Genomic DNA, 13,520 nt, shown 5'->3' with positions numbered 1-13,520 from the left:
AAAGAGAGCCACTTTATGACACGGATGCCAAACTCTATAGGACTTCTAACCTAACATAATAGAATAGCGAAATAAAACTAAATGTTAGCCACTCGCAGGAAGTATTTTCCGCATAGGCCTACCCAAACACGTATACCTAAACTGACTAACTACTTAGTTTATATTTTAACAGTAGGTAATTACTGAAAGGCGTCCATTCTCCAGAGCTTCAAATACATCCTCTGCTAGTGTCTAATTAAACATCGCATTCAATGTACCTGTAGGCGTGCAGGTGGAGGGTCAACCGGTTGAAATAACATGAGGACCTCCGAGCAAGAGAGCGACTATCGTGCATGTAAATAATTAGTAGCAGAACATTGCTGCTCTGTTCGACAATAACCTAATTTGCGCGCCGCTGTTTCGGTACTTATGCGTAAAACTGGAGAAGAATGGGAATAATGGCGCCTCGACAGCCCTCTAAACTGTTAGGTATTTTTACAAATATATACATTTAATTTCTCATAATCATCTCAAGATGTGTGTTGATGTCTTGACGGTAATGGTCTGCGATTATTACATTTTACATTCAGCAGACTCACAACAGTCAGTCATCATAAGAAAAAAAATCTAATCTATGCAAGGATTTTTATTTTTGTAATATATTATTTACAGTAGGCTAGCTAGAGGAATTGTACACACACACACACACACACACACACACACACACACACACACACACACACACACCAAACAAAAATACAACAACTACTTTTTTTTAACCAACTAACAGCTTTACACTATCAATGGCCTGACATGAAGCTTTGTCTTTCAAAGCTTTTTTGTCTTGTCTGTCAAGTCTTTCAAGTATGTTTGTGCCACTGAACGTTTTTTTTTTTTTACAGGATATATTTATTTTATTTAGCCTACTGGCCACATATTGGACACTCACAAATCATATGAACGTACTATAGAGATCTATAGAGATATCGACATACAGAAAATATAAGTGCATGCATCTGACAAAAAACGTGATATTTTCATATGAGAGTGTGTGAGAGAGAGAAAGGCCCAATCCCATTTCACCCCTTGCTCCTATATTATTAGCCCTACCCCACTGTTTTCCACGTTCAAATGGTGTCCCAATTCTTGTTGGGATGGAGGGGTAGGGCGAAGTGGTAGGGCTACTTGGCCCTCCAAACTGAGTTTTTTTCAGAGGCACCCTCCAAACCGAGGGTTAAAATCGAGTGTTGGTAGAAATCTCCCAGAATGCCTTGTGGCAAGAGAGTGGCATGCACAAACAAAAGAAAACCCCCCAAAATAAAGTATGATCTTCGTATTATCTTAGTTTAATGTAATGTCAATGTATTAGACTTTTCTTTATAACAAACTTGCTATCTCTAAGGTCGCTCGCAAGGTCGCTCGCAAGGTAATTCTTCATTACAGATTATGAAAGTGCAGATTGTAAGCTTTCAAATGATGTATCATACATTGGAATACTGAAAATAGTTGAAGAAGATGAGCTTACTTGAATGTTGGTAAACCTCCACCCAATACCGGAGAAACTCGCTCTGAATCAGACACACTTGCTACCATTGCGTTGGTAGCTAGCTAGCAGCTATGAACATCTCTATGAACATCTAACTACATGTTTAACACATCACAACATGCTGATACAACATCAACATGCTAAAAACACATAACTATAACTAATTAGATGATCACACAGTCCTGGTAGCCTGAAGCAGGATGGGACTCGATACAGTGAATCAAAAGTATTTAGTGATCCTTAAACTGTTATTTGTTATATTGAGTCGGCTCTTCAACACTTAAACTTTTGTAATATGGAAAAAAAATGGAAAACAAGAAGAAGAAAAAATAAGCTTTTGGGTCATTTGCGGGACTTGAGAATTAGACATGCAGACCTTTTCACTAGAACGTGTCACAAATACTGAGCCCTCAGCACACATGGATTTTAATATTGTGCAATTACTCCTGCATTCCTAAATGAAAATAAAGGGGGTGCTTATTATAAAAACTAATATCAAGAAAAAAGACTAGGACTAAACCACCACAACCACACAAAATACGAAATACATATAGGCCTAGATTCACCAGACTCTACATAAACCTGGTTATAGCTAGCTCACCGAAGGCGACATTATAAAGTAATAAGAAGTTAGACTCAGCCAACATTAAATATGAAATAGCTATTGTTGCTAGCTAGCTGGCTTCATATATTTCATGTTGCTAGCATGGAAATGAGTCGCTAGATCGTTAACTGGCTAGCTAGTTCTCGACTCTAGACTTCCAATATCAGACGGAATAGTACACACAGTACTACACTGCCATAGAGTCAACATTTGTATCATTTGTATCAACATTTGTAACATTTGTGTATCGCCAACCTTATATTGAATGAATGAATATGGGAACGAATATGCGAGCTCGTTCTGTCGCTGAGTGAGGCCGGCAGACGAGATGTTCAAGGTTAAGAAATGGTATGGTCCAAGATCTTTCCAGCATGAATATTGGAAATATCGTGTAATATTTACTATTACAGGTAAGAAGGATATATAAATGTTTCGACCTCCCCTTCCTGTCTTTTTTCCATCTTTTTGGCGGGGGGAGGGGGGCTCCAAGTCTTAATTAGGGGGGGCAGACCTCCCCCAATCCCCCCCGTAATTCGAACCATGCTTGCAGATGCAAAAGAGCGCATTGATGACAATTAAGGATGATAAATCAAAGTTTGGTCTACCCTATCACTATAAACCTGGTAGACATCTCAAAGGCTCTGCCTTGATCATTCTCAGACAGCCATGTGATCATGTGACCTTGCCATGAGGCTTAGATCCCGTTAATAGCTGCTTGCAGCTATTGCATACTTATTATTATTATTATTATTATTATTATTATTATTATTATAGGTAATGGATTATGTATAGGCTACAGACTGAATGTTGTTTGTCGACAAGACACATTATAGTTGTTTCAAATATTGATTTTATTGATAAAATAGAACTTCTATTCTGTACAAAAGTAAAATACAACTCTACACAGTGCAAATAGTACATGAAAAAGTATTCAACAGCTCAAATAATTCCCCTCTAGGATATCTTATAGGCCAATATCTAACATTCTACCAAGGACGCCAAATGTTTTGCAATGGGGTTCTAATAATGTCATTGCTACATGGACCTACAGAAAGATGCTTATTTTTCTCACACGGCGTGAAACTTTTCTTTTCTTGATGTGTGGATGCTGCAGTTGTGACTTGTCTAGCTCCTGAGAATCGCCATTCATCGGTGCTTTCAGTCGGTTGGGAGTGTGACACGCCTGACTTTCTGGCGCTGTGGGGTTTGAGTGCTTGAACGCACCGGACGAGAGGAACAGTTGCGGGTGTTTTGTTCGCTTCATGTGCAGCAACCAAAGGAAGGAGTCTTTGCGTCACGTTCTCGGGTCCCGCATGTTTCCCCGAGTCGCTGTCCGCGGTGCTGGACTGTGTCGCCTGTCCCCCGGCGCAGAGCAGGCTACTGGAAAGGTGCGTCAGCAGGTTTAAGCCACTACTCCCACACGAGTCTGCCATCAACAGGTATTGGTTTACACCAGCCAGGCAACTCCGGAAGCCTGCTTGGTAGTCACTGAACTCAGAGTGCATGGAAGTACCTATAATAAATGATATAGTGTCATTTTCAGAAAAAATGAGAATATCATGCATTAAGTCGTTAAAGTCATATTTAGAAACGCCACAATTGGCCAAATAATAGTAGTTGAATCCTACTGGAGATTATGATATCTAACTTACCACTCTGAATCTTCTGAAGATTCCTCAGATGTTTCACGGTTAGTTCTAAGATGTCCGCTTTCTCGAGCTTGCGTTTTCGAATCTGAAAGGTGGAGCAGAAATTGAGATACAGCAGCAACAACACTCTTGATAGGCATGAAGATGGTATAACATACATTCAGACCAGTCATTAGTCTAACTTACATTGTTGGTGTAATAGTTCTCCAATAGAGATTTCAATTGGTCCAAGCTTTTGTTTATGCGGGCTCTTCTTTTCTTCTCCATCAAAGGTTTGGATACCTGACAAAGAAATGTGAGAAAATAAGCATTCAGGCAATCATTCAACACGTTGTTTGTTGGCATTTATCTATTGGCAAAGTTTCAAACCTGGTCGATGACGTATTCGTGTCTGTCTTGCACTCACCTTTTTCCCATTTATGATTTTTGGCTTCGTCGAGCAGTCTGATGTCGCCACCATTGTTAATGTAGTTTTCTTGTTGGTTTGCAGATGTTGGCCCTCTGTCTAGTGTCGCGTAAGTGAAGGAATTGTGCCTCGCGAGCCCATTTATAGCGTCACCCACTTAACATCTCAATGCGACAAGAGCCTTACATTGACAACACTGGCGACTCTCATTTGACAGCCACAACGACCAATAAACTGCGATCTCCCACTGAACACTCAACTTCAAGCATATTTTTGTAGGCCTATTTAATGAACATCAAAATATCAAAATCTATAATTATTGGAAATCATAACCATTAGCCCTGTCAGAACAATCATTTCGGAAATGCCATGTCTATAGGCGGGAAATGAAACAAAGCTATGTTGAAAATGTCATTAAATAGATAATTGATTTGAAAACACTTAATCGACTCAAATCAACTTTAAACAATATATAGCTTTAGCCTTGTGTAACTAATCTTAGATGTATGATATGCATTAGGCCTACAACAAATTAAGTCAATATTTGTCTTAGGAATGATTTCAGAAGACTGCATTTTTATTTCCATTGGGACACTTTTGCAGTGACTTAACTAAGTATGGTCTTACATTATTTGGGGGGCAGAGTAACCTTTTTGCTACACCAACGTGTGAGGTGAGATTTTCCAGAGAAGCGTAAAAAATCACTGCACAATAGGTTATCTTGATGTTAATAGTGTGCTGCTTGGTTTGGGGATTCGTACCAGCTCTTGCTATTCATTCTTTTATATCTGAGTTTCACGCCATGAGGTCGAAGGCAGCACCGTGGAAATTCTCTCCATGTCTTCACAGCATTTCGATTTTCTGGTAATATGAACCTAAGTCACCTGTTGCGCAAGCTCTGAGCAGGACACACACCTGTCTCAACAATCCACGACAATGGACTATGTGCAACGGCACACAATTAAATTAAAACAAATATATATATGATATAGGGACTTTCGTCACCACTTTTTGCTTTATTTTAGTTATAATGCCGTGACAATGTTTTTGTCTTCACACCAGGCACCGAGGAGAATCGCTGGGCCGCCCCCTGTCTTGGGGCCCTCGCCTCCTGATTCTCCACACTGCACCCTCAAAAGGCTCACCCTTGGGAAAGGCATGCCAGCTGAAACACTGTAGACCTTACCGTCCTCTGCGCACCACACCTACACGACCACCATGGGGCAGAGATAACTTCTCCATGAAATAGTCACAGCAAGATGTACATGCTTTCTATATATACATTATATCTTCATCTTCTCGAATATAAACAAGTAAGGCGAAAGGTTTGTATTCTCATCGTGAACAATGACCATCATTGAGAGAGAGCAATGGCAGTGGCATTGCTATGGGAGTAGCCGTGTCCATAAAATAAGAAGGGCTATAAATTCTAACAGCTGAAGGGAAAAATCCAAAGAAAACCTGGGCATGATTTGTTTGCGCCATTTGTAGGACACGCGACAGGCTGAATGGACGTCTATAGACTACTTTCAAAGTTGCTCAAGTCCCTCAGATTTGGTTCCAGACACAATGGATGTGTGTAGATTACAATTGAGCGCGCGGGAACAAATGGCGGGGAAAGGGAGAGGCTTCGTGAATTTACATCCCAGTGTATTCAGTTGAGAGCAAAAGCGACGAAGAATAGACAGCAGTATAGTGAGAGGGCATTGATCTTTTCTTCTGTCCGTTTTGTGTCCACAAAAGTGGGCCAAATCAAAGATCTCCTTCACTTTCAAACATGAAACCGCATTGTCCCGTGTTCAAGAGAGTTGAGAAAGGCAGTGGCAAATGCCTTATGTCAGGGAATACTTCAGCAAACATGTTTAAAAATAAAGAAAATGTTGCCAGAGATGTTTTCTCATCAAAAAGGCGTAGGCTATATAAAAATAAAGAAACAATTAACGTTTTCTTTCCAAATGGATGACATATAGAATTAGCCATATAGTTTCAGTTTGAAACAAAATAAAAAGACAAAGCACTAATTGGTAAATGAGCCCTATTGCAGAGTAATTTGCAGTCTAATTTGTGACCGGCCTGTCATAAAGTGAGCGCCCTGCAATACAAAAGAGTGATATGGTAATTTAGTGATGAAAGCAGACCGTTTTGAATCTTTACGTCAATTCTATAACTTTGTCATGTATAAGTCAAGGCCTTTATCATAGAGGTTAATATGATAAAGCTGTAGTCCAATGTTTATAGCCTAATAGCAAATCATCTAGGCTAAATACTAAACTCTTAAATTATCATATAGCGTCTTTATTGTGAGCTAATTGCGTATAATGTACCAACAAATTGGTTTCCTAATTTCGATGACATGTTTTGAAGAGATAATACAGCGTTTAATCAGTATGAAATTTGTCCGCACTTCCATGGTATGGTTTCTGCTTTGGTTTCTTTCTTTTGTCCAGCTTGGGCCCTGTATTATGTCCGCGTTTTCACGCTCAGATTTAACATGCCCAACCGTGGTAGCCTAATTTGCAACATAGCAAGCAATCTTTTCTTTTGCTTCTGGGAACACTGAAAAGATTTCACCGTTGATTACGCGGTATAGGCTATGTTAAATCGTTTCAATTATCACTGCTTAAACCGAAAGAAGTCGATTCAAAACTATAGAGATAGGCTAATGAAATTGATATATGCAAGAGTAGAATGAATATATGTAAGGGGTTACAATTTATAACAGCCACAGTTCTCACGAAGCTCTAAAAATGTATTTAGATTACCCCCACATCCCTTTCTTACTGTTCTCAAAAGAGCATACAGGCTATCTCTCTCTCCATGATAATAGAGCCATGAGTGACTTGTGTCCGAAACGGACATGATAATAACATGCCATTAAACGACAAGTTAAGTGTATGTTTATAAAAGGACCTCAGGCTTTCCCTCCACTTTCACTTTTCTCCTTCGGGTAATTCATTATCCCCAACAGTCTTTTGTTATGTAGGCCTGCCAGGGGACCCTATAGAGTGCTGTAATAATTGGAGTATTCGAGGACTTGTTAACAACAATTAGTGAGGCAATTATACAATTACCTGCAATAAACTTTTTTTTTCCAGAGTAGAACTCGACCTCATTAGCAAGAGAATGGTTGCATTAAGTAGCAAAGAGAAGGTACATGGAATGGGGATGCCTTGATACAAACTATTAAGTAAATTGCTACATGCATATTCCAGCGTTGTAATACAACATTGCTAAATAGCCTATAGATTGCACTTCTTTCCATTTAAATTAATTTGACTTCTTTTTAAATGAATAGGCCTAGCCTATCTGTCAAAAAATGAAGATGCCGACGATATAAAAGTAAAGATCTAGATGCATTTTTTGTAAACTCTGTGGGCTGTTTCAGGTTACTGTATAGAAACGGCGACAGAAGCCGAAACAAATCGAGGAACCGCCTCTTCACTATTCAGCGACTTTACCCAAAGTGGATCCAATGTTTATTGAAGGACTATACTCGGGGCCACAAGCGCAGGTAGACTACTCATTGAGATGCCCCGTTGATACAGGTATCTCACTCAAATATACGGATACAGGGATATGTTTAAATGCCACGCGACGGGCCTGTTGGTGGAGCTCTGATCAAACATCAAATATCATGAATTTCTATAGACTAGTCTCCAGGTTATTTAAGGGTCTTTACTTTGGTTAAGGCGTACAATGGTTTGTGTTTGGCTATGTGCACCGGGGTTACCGTCTGAAAAGAACAGAGGTGCACATTAACATCGCTTAGGGTTTTCTCAAGAGCCGAAATGAACTAGTGGAAAGTAACTTTATAACTCGCGGAGGATGAATCCATTGTCGAGCGCTTGACTGAAAGACACAAGCGCTTAACAAAAGAGGAGCTCCATTCTTAAGCACTATAGCTCATGGGTATTGATGCGCCTTGAATTGCTAAACATCTGCCATTTACTCTACACCACTTCAAACAGATTTAAATAAGAATAAAGTGGCTACTTTCTAGCACACTGTCTTTGCCCGTGCGTAAAACAACAGAGTCGCTAAGCGTATATGACTGGATTGGAAATGGAAACTTTTTGGATAAGCATTGAAAACGGACTGAGAGTACACTCGTTGACAGATCCAATCCGCCAACAGTGCTGACCGCTCTCTATTTCGCGAAACATGCATCGTGCATATCGTATAGGCCTATAGGCCTATGTGTGCAAATCAAGCCCCAATTTTCTGTTGTTTCATATTTCTTCCACTCACAATAACAAATACATGGGAAGAAAAACATGTTAAAAGTTGTTCGAGTCATTGTACATTAATATAATTCAGATACGGATTAATATGGTAAACTTCTGTATGAAAGTGATGATATCCCATTGGGGATATGACAATAAACATGTGCGTAATTACGCATGGGAGGCAAAACAGTAGGCCAGCCTTAATCGAATTCTAATGACATTTCATTGACAGAGTTAGTCAGTGGAGGGGTCGATCATTCACAGCAATTTTCTATATAAGGGGGGCTACTAGAGCATTCTCATTAGCACACATACCGCTAATAGGCTATAGGTCCACCATTCATGTGTCATAGTTTATTTGTGGTCGATTCGTTAAGTGACTGGGAACCTTTCAAATGAGACAATTTAAGGGGTGCTTTTCACTATTGATTAGGCCTCTACATTTTAGAAAGAATCAACAAACACCCGCAAATGCTATAACATTTGTAAAAGTCATAGACTAGACATGCGAAACCATTGAATATCAGAAGCACACAACACAGATATATAACCTAACTTTGGGACTTACGGTTATCACCAGTTCTGTGACACGCAATGGTATACTGAATTGCAGTAGTGAACAAAAGATATGCTATGCAAAAGTATGTGGTTTTAAACTTAAACATCTCTTGGGTTCACAACTTTGGTGGATGCATAGTCTAAAGAAAGACGTTCTTGTGTCTAGTTGCTCAAGCAGGTTTTCCCAGGGTTTCTCCTTTATATAGCAAAAGTGGAAAATCGGAGTGTACAAGTGAAAAGCCAGGGGGCGTTCCCCCGATTTTCCTCGCTCCATATTTTGTAGGACGTAGAAATATGCACCCTCTCAGCAAATAGGAATTTGGTTGCTGGTGTCTTCAGTTTATAAAACGAAGACAAATGGGACATGTTCACACTAGTCCTAGATACCAGATGTGTATATAGCATTAAAGGTTTATCCCAACTGTCTATATATATATATATAGGCTATTCGAATAGGCTATTCGAATTGATTACGGGAATAAGCCCAGTTATCATTTGCACATGCAGGCTACTGTCACTTCACTCAGTTGTCTAATTACAACCCATGGTGAACATTAAATGGAGAGAATAACTGTTGAAACACCTAAATACTATAGTACACTTGGTAAGTAAACGACGTGTGTGGCAGGTACCGTGCGTCTACCCTAAAATTGGTATGAAATCGTCAATTTGTTGGTGTCTGCGTTCAGCTGGCGAACTGCGCCATATGCCATGCTTAGTGACACTATTTACCGATTCGTTCCTAGTTTCACGGTCCAACCCCCCCTTCTCCTTGCCAGAGGACTGAATGGGCGCAACAAAATAGCAATTTACCCTCTGAAATGGTCACATACCCCCCCCCCCCAAGGTAAGGCCTTTTCTGTTTCCCGCAGGGACACTACTAAAATGTTTCAAATTTGACAGTGTGACTCGTCTAAAATGAAGTTGTCATAACATCTTGCAAGATCCTTTTGTTAGATGTATTAAAATACATGTATACATACGTGAAGATGTGCACCTTTTACTCAACATGTAAGGGTCATTCTGTTCATTGACAAATGCACTGAATAGTTTTCAGTCTTTGAATGTGTTTTACATAGAATGATTCAGAGCTATGCTTGAGTCCAACAGATATTATAAAAGCCAAAAATTATATATATATATATATATATATATATATATATATATATAATTAGGCAAGAAGAAAGAAAGTGCCATCGATGCTTGTCTTTCTCACTTTTGGTGATTGTCTCTCTCTCTCTCTCTCTCCCTCTCTCTCCCTTACATTTCAGACATTCAGCAGACGCCTTTATCCAAAGCGAATTACAACATTTGTCGAAGTACATTTGTCTAGTGAATCATCTAAATATCAGTCATCATAAGAAAAACTAAAACTTTGGGTTTTTTATGGTTGGACCAGGGACCATTACAACACACGCATACACACACACATTTTAGATGCTTTATTTATGTCCACATACAAAGTATAATTCTAAAGGACATAAATACTAACAGTGCATTTTGATATCATAGAAACAATCTGTTACAGTAATGCTGAGCCAACAACCAGTTCTGCCACACACAGGATGTTATTCGCACCAGATGATACCAGTGGGTTGACAGATACAGTATCAATACAATAAGACAGACAGTATCCCGCTCATGGGTACAGGAAGCACCGCCTTCTCCATATTGAGCGGCTACCAATAATAGCGGATATTGAGCAGTATTTTGCTAACTGTTTGGCCCTTCTCTTAGGAAGACCAGCCATATGAAGGCCTCTAACAACAGACTTATGAACATGGCCCAGGCTGCCAAATATAAAAACTAAAAGTTGACATCTGTAGCCCAGTTGTGATATGGCCTGCTCCAGCTGTTGGTATTTTAAGATTTTGGTTAAAAAGGCTTCCTCTAGGCTATGGTCAAAGGTGCAGCCAACTTCTAAAATAAGCACCTCTCTGTGGTTTTCGTTGACAATTACAACATCAGGGGTGTTTGCTGAAATATTGGAGAACACTCCTACTGACTCTTCGTCGCTACACAAACTGAACATGTGGGGCTTTACAGTGGAGTGCTTGTACAGCGTTGCGGCAGGCCTGAATATGGAAAAGACACCCTCTGAAATCAGATCCACAATTCGATCATGCCTACATATGTAGAGCCCTTTATACGCATGACAACCATTTAAGATGTGGGGCATGGTTTCAGTTATCTGCTGGTGACTGTGATGTATGCAGTGTGGGCTATGACTGTCAGGAAGCCAGATGGAAAGGTTTAGCTTCGTTGGTAAAACCTGCAGCCTAGCTTTTAGAGTGAAGGTGACAATACACTCGTCAAGAGTTACGCTTTTGAACACTGCGTGAGAGACAGAGTGATCAGCAGCAGGGAGACATGCCAGCTTCCCTTGCAATTTCAGTTCAGTCCAATGCTGTCGTTGTCTTTGTCGTAGCGCCATCATAAGGTGTCCCCGGGTATTGACTGGTGGGAGAAGATGATCTGTCCCACAGATGTTAATGGTTGCCCTCACTGAGATGCTGGGGTCAGTGATGATCCCCTCAGAGACAGCCACCGCCACTGAGTTTGACCCCACACACACACACACACACACACACACACACACACACACACACACACACACACACACACACACACACACAGCACCCATGTTCATTATGACTTATGACAAGTGTAAGTTAAAGTGCAACAGAAGTGTAACCTCTCTGAACACCTGAAGTGTGGGAAGGGAAGTATAAAGTGACATACATATGTAACTCCTATCATAGCCATGTCCTAATCGTATATACTTTTCCTCTCAGTAACTGTGCCGTTGGTGGGAGTCAGACTCCTCCACTCCTCTCCATACTCCCCAGAGAGACTCTTTCAGAGGCAGTCACACTTCATGGTGATGCAGCAAAACTGCCAAACAAGCAAAGGGGAGCATGCCTATGTTCCCCGGGTCCTATGTTCCCCGGGTCCTATGTTCCCCGGTTCCCCACTTCCGAAAAAGGGTTCTATGTTCCCCGCTTCCGAAAAAGGGTTCTATGTTCCCCGCTTCCGAAAAAGGGTCCTATGTTCCCCGCCTGCCGTTGTGTCAAGCGACCTCATGTGTCGTTATGTGGTACTGCATGAGAGCTTGACTCTTTTTTTTTTTTTTTTTTTGGGGGGGGGGGGTCTTAAGATGACTTGGAAATAATGAAGAACACAATGAATGTCATAGTATTGTCTCAGCATTTTATATAACTCCCTAGATAGATCATTTTCGAGATGGAATTGAAAATCTTATATTCCTGAAAGAACACCAGTGATATATATATCTATACACATTATTAAATATTTTTTCTATATTTTTGTCAAACGAAATCAAATAAATACAGTAGAGATATCAATCCAAAATATAGGCTTTTATTGCAACCAACAACAACAACAACAAAAAAACTATGTTTAAGCAAACATGGTGTTTGTTTCCAAGACCAAGCATCAAAATGCCAACCTATGGGACAATACTGTACATCCCATTGGCAGGACGTCACGTAACAGCGCAGTGTGTCTCTAGGTTACAGTGTCACATATCCCATAATATAATCCCTAAGTAACTAGCCAGTTTCCGTAGCACAGTGAGTGACGTCTTCGAAATCGAAAACCCTGCTGTGCGGTTTTGAGCGACATTGAAAAATAAATTTTCGTATTATATCTCGTTAACGGTACATGACTATGACTCCATTCAAAGTTCAGTTTGTTTAGCATGCTATTGTGATCATGGAGACATTTAGTTTGGAATTATAACCCATTGTGACCCTGAGATATTCGTCCATAAGCGACGCCCCCCCCCCCTGCTGTGCGGTTTTGAGCGACATTGAAAAATATGCTTTTCGTATTATATCTCGTTAACGGTACATGACTATGACTCCATTCAAAGTTCAGTTTGTTTAGCATGCTATAGTGATCATGGAGACATTTAGTTTGGAATTATAACCCATTGTGACCCTGAGATATTCGTCCATAAGCGACGCCTCCCCCCCCTGTTGTGCGGTTTCGAGCGACATTGAAAAATATGTTTTTCGTATTATATCTCGTTAACGGTACATGACTATGACTCCATTCAAAGTTCAGTTTGTTTAGCATGCTATTGTGATCATGGAGACATTTAGTTTGGAATTATAACCCATTGTGACCCTGAGATATTCGTCCATAAACGACGCCCCCCCCCTGCTGTGCGGTTTTGAGCGACATTGACAAATATGCTTTTCGTATTATATCTTGTTAACGGTAGATGACTATGACTCCATTCAAAGTTCAGTTTGTTTAGCATGCTATTGTGATCATGGAGATCATGGAGACAGCCTGATTAGTCACTTTTACAACGAGGTATGACTTGTAAGGATCATGCATTTGTGGATATGAGCAACACAGCTAAACGTGTGGGTAGCGGCACAACATTTGAAATTGTATGCATGGATTAAAGAAAGTGCATCATGGATACAACTGTGACAAAACAAAGAGTTTCCTCAGGTGTTTTTATTCAAACAATATATCCAGACAGTAGCAATCGATGGCCAATATCAGGCCTTAAACA

The sequence above is a fragment of the Nansenia antarctica genome, assembly GCF_963989245.1.
Source record: "Nansenia antarctica genome assembly, chromosome: 6".
Taxonomy (NCBI): Eukaryota; Metazoa; Chordata; class Actinopteri; order Argentiniformes; family Microstomatidae; genus Nansenia; species Nansenia antarctica.
This window is presented reverse-complemented; position numbering follows the sequence as displayed.